This window comes from Aegilops tauschii, chromosome 6 (genome assembly GCF_002575655.3).
Source record: "Aegilops tauschii subsp. strangulata cultivar AL8/78 chromosome 6, Aet v6.0, whole genome shotgun sequence".
NCBI classification, from domain to species: Eukaryota; Viridiplantae; Streptophyta; class Magnoliopsida; order Poales; family Poaceae; genus Aegilops; species Aegilops tauschii.
Genome location: NC_053040.3, coordinates 492,089,255 through 492,113,983, shown reverse-complemented (window position 1 = coordinate 492,113,983; position 24,729 = coordinate 492,089,255). Strand labels below are relative to the sequence as shown.

The 24,729-nt window shown below is 42.5% G+C and overlaps 1 pseudogene; it reads left to right on the top strand.

The window, feature by feature from the left end:
* The first annotated feature begins 17,116 nt into the window (after window positions 1–17,116).
* On the top strand, window positions 17,117–21,886 carry LOC109746346 (wall-associated receptor kinase 1-like; annotated as a pseudogene).
* Window positions 21,887–24,729: the final 2,843 nt, after the last annotated feature.

Below are 24,729 nucleotides of genomic sequence, written 5' to 3'. Positions count from 1 at the left end.
GTTTCCAAGTTTGCACTTGTTGTTTTCCTGACAATAGTAAGATGTCAATTCTATTAACCCTCAGGAATTTAGCTTGAGCATGAAGTGACACATTTCACTGTTTGAGTTTGAAACTATTATTTTAAAAAACAATAATTAATTAGTAACACTAATATTTCTGGAATAATTACTTTGACCATTATTTGACCACAGTTTGACCACAGTTTGACCAGATTTGACCAAAATTCAAAAAAACTGAAATAATTATTTAGTAACACTAATATTCTAGAATAATTAGTTTGACCATTGTTTGACCACAGTTTGACCATAATTTGAAACTTTTTGATTTTTTTGCCTCTCCAGATTTTAAAAGCCCCGTATCTTTTTTTCTGTTAGGATTTTGAGTTTTGTGTTGTGAAGTTTTCAAGTTTTTGAGTAAAGATTTGATGGATTATGGAATTAGGAGTGGCAAGAGCCTAAGCTTGGGGATGCCCAAGGCACCCCAAGGTAAAATTCAAGGACACCAAAAGCCTAAGCTTGGGGATGCCCCGGAAGGCATCCCCTCTTTCATGTCAATCTATCGGTAACTTTACTTGAGCCTATATTTTTATTCACCACATGATATGTGTTTTGCTTGGAGCGTCTTGTATGATTTCAGTCTTTGATTTTTAGTTTACCACAATCATCCTTGCTGTACACACCTTTTGGAGAGACACACATGAATCGGAATTTATTAGAATACTCTATGTGCTTCACTTATATCTTTTGAGCTAGTTGAAATTTGCTCTAGTGCTTCACTTATATCTTTTAAGAGCACAGTGATGGTTTTATTTTATAGAAATTATTGATCTCTCATGATTCAGTTATATTATTTTGAGAGTCTTAAACAGCATGGTAATTTGCTTTGGCTATAAAATTGGTCCTAATATAATAGGCATCCACGATTGGTATAATAAAAACTATCATATAAAGTGCATTGAATACTATGAGAAGTTTGATACTTGATGATTGTTTTGAGATATGAAGATGGTGATATTAGAGTCATGCTAGTTGAGTAGTTGTGAATTTGAGGAATACTTGTGTTAAAGTTTGTGATTCCCATAGCATGCACGTATGGTGAACCGTTATGTGATGAAGTCGGAGCATGATTTATTTATTGATTGTCTTCCTTATGAGTGACGGTCGGGGACGAGCGATGGTCTTTTCCTACCAATCTATCCCCCTAGGAGCATGCGCCTAGTACTTCGTTTCGATAACTAATAAATTTTTGCAATAAGTATGTGAGTTCTTTATGACTAATGTTGAGTCCATGGATTATACGCACTCTCACCCTTCCACCGTTGCTAGCCTCTCTATTACCGCGCACCTTTCACCGGTATCAAACACCCACCATTACCTTCCTCAGAACAGCCACCATACCTACCTATCATGGCATTTCCATAGCCATTCCGAGATATATTGCCATGCAACTTTCCACCGTTCTGTTTATTATGACATGCATCATCATTGTCATATTGCTTTGCATGATCATGTAGTTGACATTGTATTTGTGGCAAAGCCACCATTCATAATTCTTTTATACATGTTACTCTTGATTCAGTACACATCCCGGTACACCGCCGGAGGCATTCATATAGAGTCATATTTTGTTCTAAGTATCGAGTTGTAATTCTTGAGTTGTAAGTAAATAAAAGTGTGATGGTCATCATTATTAGAGCATTGTCCCAAGTGAGGAAAGGATGATGGAGACTATGATTCCCCCACAAGTCGGGATCAGACTCCGGACTAAAAAAAAGAGGCCAAAAAATAAAAAAAAAAGGAAAAAAAAAGAGAAGGCCCAAATAAAAAAATGAGAGAAAAAGAGAGAAGGGACAATGTTACTATCCTTTTACCACACTTGTGCTTCAAAGTAGCACCATGATCTTCATGATAGAGAGTCTCTTATGTTATCACTTTCATATACTAGTGGGAATTTTTCATTATAGAACTTGGCTTATATATTCCAATGATGGGCTTCCTCAAATTGCTATAGGTCTTCGTGAGCAAGCGAGTTGGATGCACACCCACTTAGTTTCTTTTGTTGAGCTTTCATAAAATTATAGCTCTAGTGCATCCGTTGCATGGCAATCCCTACTTACTCACATTGATATCTATTGATGGGCATCTCCATAGCCCGTTGATACGCCTAGTTGATGTGAGACTATCTTCTTCTTTTTGTCTTCTCCACAACCACCGTTCTATTCCACATATAGTGCTATGTCCATGGCTCACGCTCATGTATTGCGTGAGGATTGAAAAAGTTTGAGAACATCAAAAGTATGAAACAATTGCTTGGCTTGTCATCGGGGTTGTGCATTAATTAAATATTTTGTGTGATGAAGATAGAGCATAGTCAGACTATATGATTTTGTAGGTATAACTTGCTTTGGCCATGTTATTTTGAGAAGACATGATTGCTTTATTAGTATGCTTGAAGTATTACTATTTTTATGTCAACATTAAAATTTTGTCTTGAATCTTATGGATCTGAACATTCATGCCAAAATAAAGAAGAATTACATTGAAAAATATGCTACGTAGCATTCCACATCAAAAATTCTGTTTTTATCATTTACCTACTCGAGGACGAGCAGGAATTAAGCTTGGGGATGCTTGATACGTCTCCAACGTATCTATATTTTTTGATTTTTCCATGCTATTATATATTCTGTTTTGGATATTTAATGGGCTTATTTATACACTTTTATATTATTTTTGGGACTAACCTATAAACCGGAGGCCCAGCCCAAATTGTTGTTTTCTTGCCTATTTCAGTGTTACGAAGAAAAAGGAATATCAAACGGAGTCCAAACGGAATGAAACCTTTGGGAGAGTTATTTTTGGAACGGAAGCAATCTAGGAGACTTGGAGTAGACGTCAGGGAAGCTTCGAGGAAGCCACGAGGCAGGGAGGCGCGCCCTACCCCTGGGCGCCCCCCCCACCCACGTGGGGCCCTCGTGGCTCCCCTGACCGGCTTCTTTCGCCTATATATATCCATGTACCCTAAAAACATCGGGGAACAGAATAGATCGGGAGTTCCGCCGCCACAAGCCTCTGTAGCCACCAAAAACCAATCGGGACCCTGTTCCGGCACCCTGCCGGAGGGGGGATCCCTCACCGGTGGCCATCTTCATCTTCCCGGCGCTCTCCATGACGAGGAGGGAGTAGTTCACCCTCGGGGCTGAGGGTATGTACCAGTAGCTATGTGTTTGATCTCTCTCTCTCTCTCTCTCTCTCTCTCTCTCTCTCTCTCTCTCGTGTTCTTGATTTGGCACGATCTTGATGTATCGCGAGCTTTGCTATTATAGTTGGATCTTATGATGTTTCTCCCCCTCTAAACTCTTATAATGGATTGAGTTTTCCTTTTGAAGTTATCTTATCGGATTGAGTCTTTAAGGATTTGAGAACACTTGATGTATGTCTTGCATGTGCTTATCTATGGTGACAATGGGATATTCACGTGATCTACTTGATGTATGTTTTGGTGATCAACTTGCGGGTTCAGTGACCTTGTGAACTTATGCATAGGGGTTGGCACACGTTTTCGTCTTGACTCTTCGGTAGAAACTTTGGGGCACTCTTTGAAGTTCTATGTGTTGGTTGAATAGATGATTCTGAGATTGTGTGATGCATATCGTATAATCATGCCCACGGATACTTGAGGTGACAATGGAGTATCTAGGTGACATTAGGGTTTTGGTTGATTTGTATCTTAAGGTGTTATTCTAGTACGAACTCTATGATAGATCGAACGGAAAGAATAGTTTCGTGTTATTTTACTACGGACTCTTGAATAGATCGATCAGAAAGGATAACTTTGAGGTGGTTTCGTACCCTACAGTAATCTCTTCGTTTCTTCTCCGCTATTAGTGACTTTGGAGTGACTCTTTGTTGCATGTTGAGGGATAGTTATATGATCCAGTTATGTTATTATTGTTGAGAGAACTTGCACTAGTGAAAGTATGAACCTTAGGCCTTGTTTCCTAGCATTGCAATACCGTTTGTGCTCACTTTTATTATTATTTACCTTGCTGTTTTTATAAATTCAGATTACAAAAACATTTATCTACCATCCATATTGCACTTGTATCACCATCTCTTCACCGAACTAGTGCACCTATACAATTTACCATTGTATTGGGTGTGTTGGGGACACAAGAGACTCTTTGTTATTTGGTTGCAGGGTTGCTTGAGAGAGACCATCTTCATCCTACGTCTCCCACGGATTGATAAATCTTAGGTCATCCACTTGAGGGAAATTTGCTACTGCCCTACAAATCTCTGCACTTGGAGGCCCAACAACGTCTACAAGAAGAAGGTTGCGTAGTAGACATCACTAAGTATGTTACTACGATGTTCTTCAACAAGGACTTCCGATGAATGTTGTGCCTCGTTGGATCGAGCCTAAAGGTCACATGAGTATTATTAGCTTACGACCAAGATATCCTACAATGCACATGAGTGCATTCTGCATTTCTCGAAGCCAGCAAGTCTTAATAGTCAAAGACTGGAGCAAAATTGTAAAGGATCGCAGAGAAGTACTAGGGGGCAGCGATCAGAAGCACAACCCACGTTTACAAGACAAGTTCATCTGCATGCTCCAATATGATGAAGCTGGAGCGCTACACATGTTTTATGCTATTTTACCTAAGAGAGAGCAGTAAAAGTGATTAGCTAGCTAGTGTTGGTGGTAATGACTATGATGATTAAATAGCTAGTGTTGGTGGTAATGACTATGATGATTATTATTAGCTAGTGTTGGTGGTGATGAGATAGCTACACTATGACTATGATGATTTTTATATTAATATGATGATGATTTGTTATTATAATCATTATTATTTATTATATCATTGGTGGAAGGAACGCAGATTAGATTCATGTGGATGGATCAAAAGTGACCAAAAGTTGAATTAGTACGACGATCCTATTAATTCAACTTTTGGTCACTTTTAATTCATCCAAATGAATCTAATCCATGTGGATGGATCAAAAGTGACCAAAAGTTAAATTGGTACTGTATCAAAATTTATATAACGGCATATAAATACATTAAAAAATGAAAAACAGGATACTAGTAGCGCTTGCTTCGAAGAACGCTACTAATAGTTAGCTTAGCAGTAGCGCTGGCGTCCACACACGCTACCGCTATTCGTCTTAGCTGTAGCGCGGGTAACCAGCGCTACTGCTAAGCAATAGCTGTAGTGCATTACTAGTAGTGTGGGCGCCCGCGCTACTGATACGTATTAAACCCGCGCTATTACTAGGCTTTTCCTTAGTAGTGATACGTGTAAATACTCTTGAGCGTACCAAGAAAATAATAAAATATTTCGACAACATCACATATCAAACTGGATAATGGCCATCACGTACTAAGCATACTAAGCACTCCTTGGCTTATATGAGTAAAATATTTCGGCCATATCGCAATCACACTAGATATTATAGTAGCCCAAATTATAAACATACGTATAAATATCTTTGAGCCTACAAAGAAAATAATAAAATATTCCGGCAACATCGCAAATCAAACTGGATAATGGCCATCACGTACTAAACATACTACGCATTCATTGGTTTATACGACTAAAATATTCCGGCCACGTCGCAATCACACTAGATAATATAGTAGCTCAAGTTATAAACATACGTACAAATACCCTTGAGCCTACAAAGAAAATAATAAAATATTTCATCAACGTCGTAAATCAAACTGGATAATGGCCACCACATACTAAGCATACTTCTTCACTTAAGTAGACCCATGCACACATCACGCCCATGTTTCAGCTTAGCATCTGATTCTTCTTAGGACTTGTCCTAATTAGCAGCATTGTCGCTCCAAATATCCTGAGTCTAGCTAGAACATGTCCTAAGTGTCCTCTTGTCCTCCATCAAAATTCATGTTGCAATACTTCAGCAATGTATCCACCGATTCACTAGGACTGATGGTGGGCCAGATCAGAAACGCGAAAGCCCCTGGCGTTTATATCTCGGGAAGAAACGCCAAAGCTCCTGGCGTTTCCAGCAACACGGACCGGCTCGGTGTTTCCAGATGCCACGTCAGCAAGCAACGTGTCCTCGCCCTAATCATGGGCCAGGGCAGCAACGCTAGCTAGCTCGGCGTTTCTGTGTGGAACAGAAACGCCACGGGCTATGGTGTTGCTAAAAGGGTCAGATTTTGAAATAATTTCGTTTCGAGTTTGTTTTGTGCTATGATTTTATGACAATATCAGAACAGTGAGTTTGGTCGCAGCCACACCATGACCTAGTAGGCTGCCACCCTACAAGTAGTGATTTGACAGAACAACTAGCTGGCTATGGTATCTTGTGTTTGTGTAAAAGCATGGTTAATAGTATAGCTGGGTGCTGGCTATATGATCTTGCCACGTTATCTATAGCCAATCTTATAGCCGACAAGTACAATAGTTGTATGTAAACCTGTACTACTTTATTATTACATGGCCCACCTCTCTCTCACACAAAGTTTCTAGGAGCACATGCTACAGCCGGCTGTTAGTTAGTAGCCTCTTCTCTCCTCTTTCCTCTTCTCTCTCTCCGCCAACTCATAAAAAATATAATATTTAAAGTCTTAGAGCCCGCCTACGTCATCATATTGTACTTGCTCTAAGCTGCGCACAAACAGCATGAATTGACTATACCAGGCCAGAATCTTAACCATTTGTATTTTTTTTTTGAATTTTCAACGCGGGGCGGGGGGGGGGGGGGGGGGGGGGGTGGTGGTTTCCCCCACCTGACCAACAATGCTCGTCGAAGCCTAATCCAGACAAGAAACGTCAAAGCCCCTGGTGTTTTTATCGAGGGAAGAAATAGCAAAACTCCTAACGTTTCCAGCAACGCGGACTGGCTTGGCGTTTTCAGCCTGGCACGTCAGCAAGCACCGAGTGCTCAGTATGGTGGGCCAGGTCAGCAACGCGAGCTAGCTCGGCGTTTAGGTGTGGCCCAGAAACGCCGCAGGCTATGGCGTTTTTGAAAGGGTCATATTGTGAAAAAAATCATACATAATTCACTTTGCGACAAACTTTTCTGACAAGCTCAGAATAATCATTTTGGCCCAGGATCTAGTAGTACTGGCCAATAGTCCAAGCCCAATGCTCCATGACACGGAGTCTCCTCCAGCTCCAGCTCACGTGTATCTATCTTTGTGAGTTCCATGGAGGCGTGCAGACACGTGCATCTATCTTTGTGAGTTCCAAGGTTTGTCGTCAGGTATCCAAAGCAGAAAAGCGCAGGGCGGGCCGAACAGTATCAGGATGGTCTTATCTCTTCGCTCAGATGGATATACGTGGAAAGGCACATGATACGGCTTTGCTGTTCCGTACTGTGAGGGCATCCCGGACAGTGCTTTACATAATTGCTGGCAAAGTTAGCCCGATGACTATGCAAAAAGTACTACTCCCTTCATTTCATATTGTAGTGCATATATTTTTTCTTAAAAGTCAAGTTTTTAAATTTTAATCAAATTTATAGAGAAAATTATTTTTATTTATAATACCAAATATATACAATATGAGAGTACATCATGTGATGCATCTAATGATATGTATTTGGTATTTTAGATGTATAAATTTTTCTCTACAAACTTAATCAAAATTTATAAAGTTTGATTTTTCAAAAAATCTATATGCACTACGAACTGAGAGAGTAGAAAAGAGAAAGAGCAAACTTGTGTGCTACAGTAGATGAACTGACAACTCGTGAACAAGTCCCAAGGTGAAAAGAGAGCAAATATATATAATCTCTAGTCTCTTGTTGCCTATTCTATTTAGAGAAGTACTTATAATAGAGATGACATAAGCTAGCCATAAGAGTTCCCACTTATTGATTTGTGATTAGTTGGAAGAGAAATGAGAGGAGAGAGAAGATGAGTGGGCTTTAAATTTGTAAAAGAAGAATGTGAGCTAGACACTAATGACATAGTATGTAGAGTCTACAACTATTATATGAATGGATTTTTATTAGCCTTACTCTTAAGCAATACTTTAGTGAGTATTTATATGATGTTGTTGGCCTCTAAGGCCTTGTACAATACAAGATGCTTAGAGGAGGTGCTTGGAGAAATAAACCAGGCTTTTCTTAAGCACCGGTGCTTATTTGTACATGGTAGACGCTTAATTTGGCGTCTCTTCTGTAGAAATAGGCACTGGTGCTTTAGAAAAATCGGTTTATTTTTCTACACACCTCCTTAAGCACGCACTGTACACGGCCTAAGGGCATCTCTAATAGGTGTAAGATAGTTATTGGTAAAATTTGTCACGTAGGACAATTGATAATGTGGCATAAAATAAATGTGAAGATAGAGTAAAATTGTATGTAAATTAACCAACAAACCTTGCACAAGTTCCAAGGTGAAAATAGTGAGTTAGCACATTTATTTTCTCACCTCTTATCGAATATGTTAGACACAACCCACCGGAGAAGTTACTCCTTCCCTTCCGGTTTACAAGTCTTATTATAAGTCTCATTTTTATTGCACCCATCACATGTTCAGATTTTGAGGTGTGTTAAATCGCTGCATGCAAGAATTAAGAGAAAACTCAAAAATGAATGTTAAAGTTTCTGGCATTTATTGGTCACACATGCATGTACTACGATTAATGCATTGGTAAAGATTTTTTAAACGAGCACATTAATTGAACATTTCTGTAAACTGCAAAAATTATTCTGCCATACCATCTATCTTCGCTGGTGAAATTTTTGAATCGGTCCCTTTAAACCGAAATGGAGGGAGTATTTAATAATTTATTGGTTGATAACCTTAACATTTTTACCAACAAGACCACCTACAACCTGTTGAAAATGCCTTCACATGTGAACTAACTGTCGGAGATGCTCTAAACGTAACCTCGCGGTGCGGGCGGTGTACCGCCTGTGTAGGTTGCTAATTATCGCACCCCTCAAGAGCAATAATTGGTCGGTGAAATGGCGTGTGGGCGAGGCAGCGGGCAATAATTGAGCACCGACAACGCGTGAAGGTAGGGCAGGCGGGTTAGACTATCCACAATGGGAAGTAACATAGAGTAGTAGGATCCATATGTTACTAGTCTAAGTTAGTACCTCCATAGTGGATAGTAACATAGAGGGTTTTCATTTATTAGCTTATAAACTCATCTTGTCTTGGTAGGTATGATGTTACTCATGGTATGAGTAAGTAACTAGCTATGTTATTTAATTTGTCTCTCTCCTTATTAATTAGTTGCCACATCATATTTTTTGCTTAGATGGCATTGATGTTACAATCTATATTATTTCCATTGTGGGTAGTCTTATGCTAGTCATAGTGGGGAGTAACTTGGACTAGTAACATACATATGTTAGTAGTCTATGTTATCACCTTCATAGTGGGGAGTAACATGCATGTATGTGGTATCATGGAAGCCATCATTTATTAAGATGTAGACTCATTTTGCCTTGAGATGTGCTATGTTACAGTAACATATTATGTTACTCCAACCATGTCTCCACTCGTTAAATACATGCCATGTAAGCAAACTTTTTTGGGACATGTTATGTTACTTGCTATGTTACTCCCACTATGACCAGCCTTAAGACAAGCAAAAGCTTTAGTGTGGAGCTAGCTTGGTGCAATTACTCTCTCTCTAGATTCTTTCGTTATCAAAGAGCGCATGGTGAAAAGCTATCCAACACCGTTTACATTATACAATAAGAAAACATGTCTACTCGGTGAAAAAGAAGCGGAAAGTTTTTGTTAGATTTGAAGAAAAACAGAAGCGAAACGCTTGATAACAATTTTTTTAGAAAGATAACATTTTTGTAAAACAGTACAGACGCAAACGCCAATATATACGCGCATACACTCATCCTTATGAACGTACACACGCACACCCTACCTTATGAGCACATTCGAAAGACTGAGCCGTCATATCATCTTGAGATTTTACGAAGTCACCCTAGGAGCCTCATAGTCAACGGGACGTCTCCTCCCACTGAATGCGCATCGCCGAAAATATTGAAATAAATCCAACATAAATGCGAGCAACAGGATTTGAACCCTGGTGGGCTAGAGATACCACTGTTCACCTAACCATCCAACCACAGGTTGGTTGGCAGATAACACCTTTTCTGGTACATCCATTATTTGTTGTAGAATATAAGCCAAAATCACTGTTTTGACCTTGTCAGAAAATCATAGCACAAAATGAACTCGAAACGAAATTATTTCACAATATGACCCTTTTAGCAATGCCATAGCCCGTAGCGTTTCTCTTGCACATAGAAACACCGAGCTAGCTTGCATTGTTGCCCTGGCCCCATGGTCAGACCCAACTGGCGCGGCTCGCTGACATGGCAGGCTAGAAACACCGAGCTAGCTTGCGTTGTTGCCTTGGCCCCATGGTCAGGCCCAACTGGTGCGGCTCGCTGACATGGTGGGCTGGAAACACCGAGCCAGATTGTGTTTCCGGAAATGCCAAGGGCTCTGGCGTTTCTGCCCAGCCATGGAAACACCAGAGGCTGTGGCGTTGCTGCCCTGAATTAAGTAACACACGCGGGCCGCGGGTGGGACCCACCCCACTCGCAGCCCCGCCTTTCTCCAGCTGCCTGGACAAACAGAAGGTTTCGCCCCTCTCTCCTTTCCTCCAAATCCCTCCCAAATCTTCTATTTTCGCCATTAAAACTCATGGATTGGATCATCCCCAAGTTGCTTGAGGTATTCTCCCCCTATTCCTCCAATTTTTTCAGCCAACATTGGCTATTTTAGATGCATTATTTGAAACATGGTGGAGCCCTAAGATCCATTTTTTGTGATCTATTAGAAGATTGTTTGGATTAGATTTCGTTTAGAAAGAATATATAGTAGTTTTGTTGAAGTACTTGCTATTGTGTAGTATTGGACTTAGAGATAGGAAAAGAAATTGTATTATGTTGAATCCTAAGATGATTCGTTCCTAATAAGTTTGAATAAATTATTTGTGATAAGTTTGGTTGAAAAGCATTTGTGTTGGGATGTGTAGTAATTGATTTAGAGATTAAATATTTACCTTTGTGTATGAAAGTGTCTTTTTTTGTCAAATATGCTTGTGACATTATATATAAGTATTCAAATGCTTGTGACTTTAGATATAATTTCAAATGTGTATTATGGATCTATGATTTTGTATGTATGTATCTGAATGTGGTGAAAAGTTGTAAGCGTTGTGTAAAATGCAAGTGGATTTAGAGAGTATTTTATAACATAGTGAATGTTTTATGCATTTATATTAACTAGTCTATAATGTATCATGTAGGATGTTCGAGACAGATAAATATCCCGGCCTTGATGATTTCTACGAGGAGAACCATTTTCCCTTTGAAAGAGGCAGACCCCTTCAATTGTCATCTGACGACTCTTCCCCAGCTGTGGACTCAGACCTCTCACAACCAAAAAAAAGAAAATCAAAATCAAACAAATCCGAATATAATGCTGTGCTAGTGGAAAGAGGGGAGGTAATTATCTATCTCTATTGGTGGATTTTCATATTGTGACAAGTTGAGAGAAGTAACATATTGTGCGTTTGTTTCTGTAGGTTCTTCCAATACTTCGGTTGAGGGGCCACAACTCGCGTCAAGCCCTGCTATATGACCGTCGCTACGAGCCTTATCACAAAAGATTGGATCTTCTTCAGTTTGTGCTCAACTTTAAAGGAACACCACCATGGATGAACTCCACGGCCATTACCGCCCTTACGGACCATTGGAGGCCGGAGACTCACTCTTTTCACATGGCTCTTGGTGAGATGACCATCATTGAGGCATCCTGAACTAGGGGGTCCTCAGGTGTCCGGTTTACTCGATGTGGGTCGGATTGTTGGGCCATGAAATAAAGCAGAAGGTCGCCCCCCGTATCCGGACATGACTCTAGTGTACAAGTTATGGCAAACATAGGTGTCCGGGTGTAATATTTCCTTTCTCTGTAACCGACACTTTACAACCCTAGGCCCCTTCAGTGTATATATAAGCTGGAGGGTTTAGTCCGTAGGGATCATCAGAACAATCATAGGCTCACCAGTTAGGGTTTAGCCATTACGATCTCGAGGTAGATCAACTCTTGTAACCATCATATACCTTAAATACAATCAAGCAGGACGTAGGGTACAACCTCCTTTAAGAGGGCCCGAACCTGGGTAAACTTCGTGTCCCCATAGTCTCCTGTTACCATTGACCCTTAGACACACAACTTGGGACCCCCTACCTGAGATCTGCCGGTTTTGTCACCAACATTTGTGCTTTCATTGAGGGTTCCGGTGTGTTGTCATCAAAAGGGTCGATGGCTCGCCTTGTTGTCGACAATGGCATTTTCTTCGGGGAAACCTTTGTCCCTGGCCAGCTTTTTGTGTTTGGCGGCTTCGTGCTACGTGCCAACTTGACCGGTCACCTTGATCAGGTCGACAACTTCGCCCCTGGTCGTCAGATCAGGTTCGGAAGTTTGGACTACATCGCCGATATCCGAGGAGACCTGATCTTTGAGGGGTTCGCGACCTCAGCCGCCACGCCCCGCCTACATGAAGAACGCCCTTTGGATCTACCATCCGATCCCCTCCGGGGGTCGGCGCTCGTGGTCACTCCGTCGTTCGATCCGGAGCGTACTGCCATGTCTGTTGACGGGAGGATAGATCCCGCCGGACTCTACACCTCCACGGGGCCTCTAGCCTCGGGCTCAGGTGCGACCACGTCATCGGCAGACCAGAGTCAATCCGGACCGCATCCATTGCCAAGAAGCCGGACTCGTTTCCGGATACAAGCCTCGAATCCTCAAACTCTGCGCCCCTCGGGCTCGGCCAGTTGGCCAACACTAAGCGCGACTTCATAGGCCTTCGAGCACCCACCCAGCTCTCGTTGTTAAACGAGGCGCTGGATCTAATTCAATCCATCGCCATCACCGAAGTCTCGCCTCCGGACTACGTTCAGCCCGGACTAGGGGCTAAACCTAGGGAATTTTACAGCCCACAGACCTCCCACTTAATAGCCACTGTCGAAGACTTAATCGGCATGCTAGACTACTCTTCGGAAGACATCGACGGCATGGACAAAGATGTCGAAGCTGAACCAGGTCAAAACCCGCCCATCACCGGGCGTTGGACGACCACTTCTACATACGATGTATACATGGTGGATACACCCAAGAAGGACGACGACACTCCAGAAAAAGAAGAAAAGCCCGCCGACGATCCACCAAAACGCCGACGTCAACGGCGCCGCTCATGATCATGCAGAGGCAGGGAAAGCAATACCGGCACCGGAGAGGGCGATAACCCGGAAAATGCCGAAGACCCCGACAATCCCATCGACCCCGCATTCGAACAAGCAGAAGGGGAGGAGGGTCAAGTCAGTCCCGAAGAGCCCACCGATCACGATGATTCGGAGGACAGTAATTATCTACCTGCCTCCGAAGAAGATGTTAGCCTTGGTTACGAAGATTTCATCGTCCCAGAGGAACCTTTGGAACAAGAACGCTTCAATCGGCGGCTTATTGCCACTGCGAAGTTTAAAAAAGAAGCAGCAGCAGATAAAGTCCGAATAGGATACGCTCAACGACAGATGGACTAAAGTCCTAACCGCTGAAGAAGGATATGGCTACAAACACCAGATAAGGAGTTATCCTAAACGCAAGCTGCTGCCACAATTCGACGATGAGGCCCTTGCGTCAATACCGCCAAAATATAACTAGGCCGATCAACCCGATCGACCACCTCATGGACGGGATAGGGCGGCCAATAACGCGAAACACCAGCCGCACTTGTTTTCACTTGTCTCCTGTTTTCATGCTCGGTTTGGGGTTGGTGGCGTTCTCACCACCCGCTCGGTTGTCGTTTTTCCTTGGCCGTATGCCTGTTTGGTGAGAAGACACGTATATATTGGTGTCTAGTTTTTTTTCCTTGGCCGTTCCATAATGGCAACGGGAGTCAAAGGCTTTTTTGGTTTGGATTAGAAGTGGGTTAAAGCCCAACATGACAGCTTTTTTGGTGGGCGCTAGTTTTTATTCGATTAGAGATACCCTTAGTCTAAGGGCCTTAGACTATGCACGTCCCTGAAAAAATGAGATGAATACATAAATGTAAAGGCGAATGATGAATTTCATTGACTGTTGTGCTCTTTACCGTGGTTTTGGGAAAACTATGCATGGTATGGTGGTTTATCCTAAGAGCATCTCCATCCGTTGTGCCTCCGAGGAGGCGTTTTTTCGTCCTTCTGGGGTTGTCCCGGTGGAATATTTGCACCGGGGAGGAAAAAAATCCAGTCGTCCCCCCACCCAACCGGCACCATCGCGACCTGGTTGGCGACCACGGGCGGCGAGGAGGCATGACGAGGGCGCACGGCGAGTGCGGGCAGCGAGGAGGCGTGGCAGGCAGCAACGAGACGGCCCGGGTCAAGCCACAGGGCGTCGTGGAGCCCCGTCGTGTCCTCGATGGGCGAGATGGCGTGGTGCGTCCACTCTGACGGCAGCCACCATGTGAGCCCGAAGTTGGAAATCTGCCTGCGTGCGTGCGTAGTGCAACGTCTGTCACCGATCGCCGCCGTCGAACAGAGGAAGCAGGAGCAGAGTGTATTGATGGACGGCGACGGCGAGCATGAGTGTACCTGGGGCTGGTAGTCGGCGTCGAGAAGGATGTTGGAGGCCTTGATGTCCCGGTACGCGCAGCCCTTGTGGAGGTAGCGGTTTGTGCATGTAGAAAATAGCGTCGGACGCCCCTGGTGCCTCACGGTGGGCTGGGTTTCGCCTGAGATCGCCGGGGCTATTTTTGCCGAAATCCGACGCAAAACGACGTCCTGGGGACGTGGCTGGGACTTTTTTCGTCCGTCGACGCTGAAAAAATGCTCCGGGGGACGGCTGGAGATGCTCTAAGGTTCATAGTAAAATACATGAGTGACTTAGATCATGGTTAATAGTATAGCGGTAGTGGTGCCATGTCCTATATTGGCACCATCTATAGTCGCTTATACAATAAGGTGAGCTATAAGGTTGACTATAAGTACTACTTTTTCTCATTTTCTTATTTTTTTCTCTATCTCTTTCTTCACATTTATTGCATCTGTCTTGGAACACGCATATAGCTAGGCTCTTGCATGAGAGATCACTCTCTTTATTTTTTCATATCTCTTTCCTTCACATATATAAAATTGCTATGTAAGCGGGCTATAAGCTGTACTGGTTAAAATCAGATCCAAAGGACACTCGTGTACTTTGAGGAGCTGGGACGGTTTTTAAAGTTTCGGAACCTGCACAACACACCCGCCGATGCATTTTGTTCTTAGTATGTTTCTCCAGAAAAGGAATTAAGTTGTTTCAATAATGGATACAGACACTGGTCACGTCACCGAGTAAAGAAAATGTGGCCTTACTTGCGGCCTATGGCGCAGCAGCTCGCACCGCTTCCGATGCCCATGGCTCGGTCAGGTGATGATTAAAGAAAGAGAGAAAAGATGGATTGCAGTCCACTGTATCGCTGTTTGCTGTCACATACGGCTGCCTAGTGATGATTAAAGAAAGAGAGAGAAGATGAAAGATACTGGAGTAGCAAAGGAATTAACTTTAATGTTTATTCTTAGTTTAATGTTTCTCCAGAAAAGGAATTAAGTTGTTTCAGTAATGGATAGATAGTGGTCGTGTCACCGACCAAGAGCAAATACAATAAGATAACATAAGCATGCTATAAGATCTAAAATATTATATCTTTTTTTAGTTGGAGGAGAAAGAAGAGGAGAGAAGAGAGCAGGCTCTTCACTACTATAGCCAGTTGCAACACGAGCCCCAAGATAGTTTGTGAGATTATAAGGTGGACCAACTATTTACAAAGTAGTACACATTTCAAATGTACTATTGTACATGCCGGCTATTAGGCTGGTCATAGTGGTCGTAGTGCATAGTATTATAGATTAATATTATAGATGATCTCGTTTATTGACATGCGAGATACATAATAGCTTAATATTTATTATGATACGGTATCTATCAATGTTACTATGACACTCTCTCCCTTCTTTAATTGTCTACCATATAAGCATGTTTGCAAGTCCCAAATAAATGATACTAGTTATGTTACCCAGTATGACTAGCCTTAGACTACCCACAGTCAGAGTAATATAGGTAGTAACATCACATATATCGAAATAAAATAGGTAATATGGCAAACAATAAATAAAGAAAGAGAGACATGTGGTAACATAACTAGTTGCTACTAATATGAGTAACATCACACATATCAAGGCAAGATGAGTCTATCGCCTAATTAATAAAGTGTTACATATTATCAGATATATGTTACTTTCTAGTAATATGAATAACATCACACATATTAATGAAGTCTTATGTACATGACAGCTTCTTGTAGCCGATTGTTGGCTTAGCCATGCTCCGAAGAAAATGTGGCCTCACTAGCGGCCATTGGCGTAGCAGCTCGCACTGTTTCCGATGCCGACGGCTCAGTCAGGTGATGATTAAAGAAAGAGAGAAAAGATGGGTTGCAGTCCACTATTTCCCTTGTTTACTGCCACGCTCAGTCAAGCGATGATTAAAGAAGTAGAGAAAAGATTGATTGCAGTCCACTCGCTGTTTGCTGTCACGTACGGCTGTCTAGTGACGATTAAAGAAAGCGAGAGAAGATGAAAGATGCTGGAGTAGCAAAGAATGATAGGACGCGGCTTTTTTTCTTCTAGGTGCATATGCATCCATTGTCGAAAACATACATTTTAAAAAGTTAAAAAATTTGGAACAAAAATCCCACGTGTATATCTAGATATTTTATGTCCGTTCACAAGGTTTCGGTGAAAAACGACGTTTTTTATGGCTTGTGTAAAAAAGATAAAGAAATGACTCGTGAATAGTTATAATGAAGCATCAGAAATTGTCTTTTTTACACAAGCCACAAAAAACGTCGTTTTTCACCGAAACCTTGTGAACGGACATAAAATGTCCGGATATATACGCGGGATTTTTGTTTCGAATTTTTCAATTTTTCGAAATGTGTATTTCGACAATTGGTGCATATGCACGTAGGAGCAAAAGGGAATATCCCAGAATGACAGCCGTACGGTGCCCACTAGTCCACTGTATATAGTAGACCGCCGACGCTACCCAATAAGTTTAGCCAACTCAGTAAGCCCGGACGGAGCTTAGCTTTGCATCCACAGCATAGATCCAGTTTGCTTGCAAGAGAGCGCACCATGGCCATGGCCATGACCACGACCACGCCCTCGCAATCCCATTCCCAGCCGCTTCCAGTAATCCTACTCCTGTTCCTCCTTTCAGCGGCGATTCCTCACTTGATCCTGGAGGCTGCTGCTGCTGAGCAAGATGAGCAGCAGCCGATCACACTTGCGGATTGCCCCAACAAGTGCGGCAACATGAGCATTCCCTACCCGTTCGGCATGAAGCCTGGCTGCTTCCGCGAGGGCTTCCAGGTCACCTGCAATGACTCCTTCAATCCTCACCGCGCCTACCTTGCCAACAGCGGAGCATATCAGCATATATTCGAGGAGCACGACAGGGTGGAGGTAGGCTGTTTTACTTTTTTAATAAAGGACATTTCATTGAGTTGAAATATAGAGGTGACACAACCGTATTGGAAGAATGCCCGGCCTCTGCACAGCATGACACACACATACAACAAGTCCAAACGACCCAAAAATACATATTGTTTTACAGCAATAAAAAAGCAATTCATCTTAGGATGGGGCAAATCCTATCCGGAGAGTACATTGCCATTCATGGGGTGAGAAAATCTTCCTGACCCTATGCTCCAGCCATGTAGACCCCATCATGAAAAGGTCTCTATCCTTCAGCCCCTGTAGAATAGTCCAAGTACGGAGTCATCACGTACATGCATGGATAACCTGCACAGGAGATGAAACACATTTATTGTTAAAAACCACATCATTTCTGTTAAGTCACAATGCCCAGCATAAGGCAGCCGCCCTCACAAAAATATGTGTCGAAAATTATTTATCAATATCCCGCAACCAATTACTACCTCTGTCCTAGTTTATTGGCCCCCCTCGCATTTTGTGTCAAAATTTGACCTTAAATTTGACTAATAAAATGTTAATGCATATAACCAAAAATAATATCATTGGGAACTATGTTCAAATACAAATCCAACAATATAATTCTTGGTGACATGCATTATTATTTTCTTAGTTAAATTTATGGTCAAATTTTGACACTAAATACTAAAAAGACCAATAAACCAGAACAGAGCTAGTACCTAACATGTTACGTGCACTACATGAGGATACAGATTTGAAGCTACTTGAACTGTGTCACACGGCACAACCGAACTTACACTAAAATATAAGTGTTTAATAGAATCATCATGCTGGCAAAAGACAAGATGTCTTGCTATCTTGCCAGTTGCATCGTGCCAAGTTATCTCCAATTATGTGTATAATGATTTACTATGTGGTAATTAATTAATGATTTTTGACACGGTGCTGTAATTAATTAATGTTGCTTTCTATTGGATCGTAAATTAATGCAGCCAGAGTGGAGTCAAGTTTGGAATAGATCACTGGATAATACGGCGTTTGAGCTCATCGATATATCCATTGCAAATGGTGAGGCGCGAGCCTATGGCGCGGTATCATCTGTCTGCAGCCAAAATCGAAACGATTACATAAGCAATAATCAAATGATGCATTTGGGCAACAAGATAAGTCCGTTCCTCCTGTCGACAGAGCGCAATGTTCTCATCGGCGTCGGCTGGAGAGTCCAGATTAGGGTCTATAGCCATCTATGGTCGCCGTCAGTACCTGGCAACTCACAGAAGGAATTAATGCTCTCCTGCATTTCAGATCTCATGGAGCCGCAGTTCCTCGCGTTCGCGACGGGGCTGCTGTGAAGCTGCCTTGCCGGAAGCGCTTCCCATCACCGTGCTTGGTCTGGCGTTCACTGTGAGCCAAACAAACACGTTGTTTAAGACCAACCCGTGCTCCTACGCCATGGTGGTGGAGAGCTTATGGTACAACTTCTCCACGCCAGACATGTATGGCTACGAGGTCCTACCCAATAGATACCCGAGGGGCGTCCCTTTCGTGATCGATTTCTCCATCCCGAACGGTTCATGTCCGGCGAAAGGCCAACCGCCACCTCCAGACTACGCCTGCGTCAGCGGCAACAGCTCCTGTGCCAACGCGACTAGTGGCCAGGGGTATGTCTGCAAATGCTTGGACCATTACGATGGCAACCCTTACATCGTCAATGGATGCCAAGGTGGGATTATTTTTTTCAGTTTGCACATCCAGACTCTCTCTTTTAATTTTACGCCACAATAGCTCATATAGAAACTCCATCTTAATTTCATTCCTTTGTATTTCTCCTTTTCAGACATCAATGAGTGCAAGCTCCGCGATTTGTATCCTTGCTCCGCTGACGGGGTATGCAAAAATAGGTTAGGAGGCTATGATTGTCCATGTAAACCAGGAATGAAAGGCGACGGCATTAAAGGAACCTGCGCAGATAAATTCCCCATAGCAGCACGGGTGATTTTGGGTAAGCACAACTTTAGGCTATGACTGTTTTTGTTGTTTTATATACTCATATCTAGCAAATAGTACAGGATCTGAATCTACCCTTTCTTCCTCTCTGTTTGTAGTTCGTGCATAATTGTGTTGTTATATCTACTTAATGTTGCTTAATCAGCATGCGTCCCCTCAGACATATTCCCGGATAACTAGCAGAACAGGGTAGGTATCGTCTATCTGGTGGTGGTAGTGGGGGTTTCTACTAGTACGTCCGGAAAAGGCCAAAAAAGAACAAAATTGTTGCCGTGGCAGGGATGCAACATAATGTTTATTTTCACTTTATATTTTTCTTCTTATACCTAGTACCCTCCAGGCCTCTACTAAGCCTGACCTACTAAGATATGACAATCTGGAACAGTGGTAAAGCTAAACAGATGGTTAACTGGTGCCAACAATTTTGGAGAGGCCCGGAACTCAGACTTCCAAATACGAAGGTCTTAATACACCCAGAACTAAACTCATGGGTGTTTTCTAGATCTCCTCGTCGGTACATATAAGCGTGGTGATGGTTTTACTGGGTGCTGCGTGAATATGATTGGTTTTTTATTTATGAGGCGGAAGGGGGTAGGGATGGGTGTTTATTGTGGCAAGTATGAGTCAGAATGGTGGAAAGAGAAAAACAAACTCCTGGATGTAAGCCTCGGGTGTTCTCAGATTTGGGTTCTACTCAGCTATCACACACGGTTCCTCACACTAAGCCATATGTGATAGTCTTGTACTCCCTCCGTCCCATAATGTAAGACGCTTTTTGACACTATTATAGTGTTAAAAAACATCTTACATTATGAGACGGATGGAGTATTATTAGTGACCAATAAAGTCAGACGGTTCACAAAATCATTTGTGATAATGTTTTGTTTCCCACACGGATGTCTTTGAAAAGGGCTCATGCTCATGTCTGACACTAATGACAAATCAATGATATTAATCAGCGTGTGGGCAAATTCCCAACATGGAAACTCGGCACAAATCCCTATGTACCATTCGATAGTCAATATTGGGTCTTGGGGTGTAGCCACGTACCCCTGAGCAAGAAAATACATGCTATCGTGGAAAAAAGCAAAGCAAGTTAACAGAAGAGTTGTTCCCTTCTTATATTTCTTCTGCACACAGAATACTTATTAGAAATTCAGTTATATGAAATCTTTTTATTTATGTGTCCATGTAGGTGGAATAGGTGGTGTTTTTGTCATTGCAGCAATATCATTGCTTATTCTTCTTCACAAAGAGAAAAAGAAAACTAGAGAATTTTATGAGAAGAACGGTGGGCGAACATTAGAGAAGGCAAATTTCATAAAACTGTTTGAGAAGGAGAAGCTCAAGCCAATTTTGAAGAGTAGCAATTTTATTGGAAAAGGTGCCTTCGGTGAAGTTTACAAGGGCCTTCTTGATAATGAACAAGTCGCTGTTAAGAAACCTATTACTGGTAGTGTGCTGGAGAATGAACAATTTGCAAATGAAGTCATCATTCAATCTCAAATCATCCACAAGAACATCGTTAGGCTTGTGGGTTGTTGCCTAGAAGTTGATGCCCCGATTCTAGTCTATGAGTTTCTCTGCAATGGTAGCCTCGATGACATTCTTCATGACAACAGGAAGGTGCCTCTGAACTTGGGTGTGCGTTTAAGTATTGCCGCAGAATCAGCTGATGGTCTGGTTTATATGCACTCAAAAACCAGTACCAAGATCCTACATGGTGATGTTAAACCAGCAAATATACTTTTGGATGATAAGTTTGTGCCAAAGATCTCGGATTTTGGCATATCAAGGTTGATTGCGAGAGACATACAACATACTGGATCTATCATTGGTGACATGAGTTATATGGATCCAGTATATCTGCAAACAGGGCTACTAACAGAAAAAAGTGATGTCTACAGTTTTGGAGTTGTCATCTTGGAGCTTATTAGTAGGAAGAAAGCCACACATTCCGACGGCGGTAGCTTAGTAAACAATTTCCTTGAAGCTTACAAGAAAGAGAAGAAAGCAACTCCATTATTTGACGAGGAAATTGCGGTAACAGAAGACTTGAAGATTCTTGATAGCTTGGCCTCTATCGCTGTGGAATGTCTTAACCTTGATGTGGATCAAAGACCATGGATGACAGACGTAGCAGAGCGTCTTATCATACTGGATCGATCCCGTAAGTCACAATTTACGCTGCATGTTCCAGTTTGAAAAACATGTGTACATGTATGGGGTAGGGAAAAAAAAGGCAACTATGAATGGGGCAACGTCTATCTTATTGCTGTTGTGAACAAAATCATAGTAATGTATCTCTTTGTGTAACTGTGTGTTTCAAGTTACCAAATGTATGAGCTAGTTAATTAAACACTTCTGCAGCTGTTTATTATAAGCAACTGAAACTGAAATACTGAATGCACCCCGTACATCGACAGCATCCTAACATCCTGGTATATATGTGCTGACAAAGTAACTTAGTACATGGAAGTTTCTCTTTTTTGTTTCTCTCAAATAAAAAACATATAGACTTCAAATTTGGCTCAATAAACTTTGGAACTACAATGTGTGAAAAAAGTTTCAGATTTTTTGGATCATAATAAATATGTAAAATGTGATTTGTCGGTTAAAACATACTACATCTGTTTAGAGCAACTCTAGCAGACCCCGCATCCGCCCCCGACCTGCAAAATAACCGTCAAAATGCGGGTACGGGCCGGAAAACCTGCCCGACCAGAACCCGCATCCCGTCCCGGCCCGCAAAAAATTTTAAGCGGCGCGGCAAAATCCCGACACCAACCCGGGAAAACGCGGGTTTCCCCCTCGCGGCTGCGGTGCCCTGCATCCAAAATCCCGACATTTCAGCCCCGCGCGCTTTCCCTCCTCCTTCTGCCGCCGCCCGCCCTTGCTTCCGCCCCGCCCGCCGCCGGCGATTCCGACCATATCTGCGGGCGGAATCGCGCCGAGGGGCCGCCCCACACCCTCCCGCGCCGAGCCGCTACCCCGACCCCCCGGATCCGGCTAGAAGAGCCGCCCCTCGTCGTCGCCGCCGCCGGGGATCGGCCACCGTCGATCGCGCCCCCTCGTCGCCGCCTGGGATCACCAGCCACCGGTTAGTCCTTTTTTTGTGAATCACTACTAGAAAAAGGCCTGTTAGTGGCGCACCTATTTTGGCCATTAATGGCGCATTACAGGTGCGCCACTATCATCACGCCATTAGTAAGTAATACTAATGGCGCACCCCTGGTGCGCCATTAGTATTGCAGGTAACTGTGGTGCACCTTGTAGTGCGCCATTACTATTGCTACAGGTGCGCCACTAGTAACTTTTTTTTGAAATTTTTTGATTTTTTTTCTGAATTTCGAGGCGGGAAAATAGTAGTGGCGCACTGTCTAACCCCCACCGTGCGCCATTGCTATTTTTGAATTTTGAATTTGGATCTGGATCGCGATTTTTTTGCTCGTTTTTTTTGCATGATATTTTTCCAAATTTTGTTCTCGTTTTTGGATCTTGTATGTTCTTTTGCCGTGTTCTTTGCCGGAGAGGAGTTCGCCGGAGAGGAGGGCCGAGGTCACCGGAGAGGAGGAGGAGGAGGTCACCGGAGAGGAGCTCGCCTACATCGCCGGAGAGGAGGAGGAGGTCGTCGGAGAGTAGTTCACCGGAGCACCGGAGAGGAGGAAGGAGAAACCATGAGGGGAGGGGAGGAGAGGAGGGAGGAGGAGCTCACCGGAGAGGAGGGAGGAGGAGATCACCGGAGAGGAGGGAGGAGGAGGTCGCCGGAGAGGAGAAGGAGGTGGTCGCCGGAGAGGAGGAGGGGAGTATGGTGGAGGAGAGAAGGGGAGATGGAGTGAAGGAGAGGAGGAGATGGAGTGGAGGAGAGGTGGAGTGGAGGAGAACAATGAAGAGGTAAGGAGGAGAGGACCCTGCCCAGCCATATATACGGCATCGTAATGGCGCACCGTCGGCAGGTGCGCCATTACTAATTTTTTTTTTATTTTTTTGATTTATTTTGAATTTTGAAGGCGGGGAGATAGTAATGGCCCACCGTGGGCCGGTGCGCCATTACGAACTTTTTTTTTTTTTTTTTGATATAGTTTGAATTTTGAAGGCGGGAAGATAGCAATGGCGCACCATGGGCAGGTGCGCCATTACTGAGTTTGATTGTTTTTGAATTTTTTTGCCTCTCCAGATCTTAAAAGCCCCGTAACTTTTTTTCTGCTAGGCTTTTGTGGATTTTGAAAATCTTGAACAGGGTTCCCCCAGTTCAATTCAGATGTAACTTTTCGAGTAGATGATTTTTCATATAAAAAACTTTTTCATCGGAGTTCGTATGCAAAAGTTATGCCCATTTTACAAATTCTCGAGAAATTTTGCAAAAAAGTAGAAAATTCATGTTTGTAAATTTTGCTAACAACTAGACCACATATCACATGGGAATCTTATTTTCTTTTATTTTTTTGACATTTCTATCATTTTCTTTTATTTTTATTTTTAAACTGAAAAGGCGGTCCAAGGGGGGTGCATTTGCTGAATTTTTTGTATGGCTCAGATAGTAATGGCGCACCATGTAGTATTGTTTAGGGATATATACAATATGAGAACTACGTGTAGAATGACACTTGTAGAACCATGCTTAAGAGGCTTCTGTAAAAATGACAACGTTTTGAACCACAATGCCTTCTCCCTCTTGTTTGCAGAACCTTGCATAAGAAGAATGTAAGTTTTAACCAATTGTCGCTTTATTATTTAGTGACCAACATCTGCATCCATCATGTTTTTCCTAATTTGTTCAGCACTACAAATTTTTTCTCATCAGTTCAATATATATTTTCCTTTTCTAAACTATTCAATGTACTGATTATACATTTTAAAATTTCTTTTTCTATATATTTCATTGCATACATGTGTCTTTGCACTTATCGTTGTGTCCATACAAATTATGTAATGATTTGCACTATTTTATAACTCTCACCTTTTGTATCATTGTGGTAGCTGAATTTGAGATTTACACATATATATTTTCATGCAACAGAAACAACCGAGTCTTCTATTCTTGAAACCGATATTTTCGTATACTATACTATTCAATCTGCAAGTTGAACCAACTGAAATGACGATTATTCTGCATCCTGATATGAACTTCACAGACACATAGACATGTTCTGTGGACAGACGTCTAATAATTTATTTATTTTTTGAATACGACGTCTAATC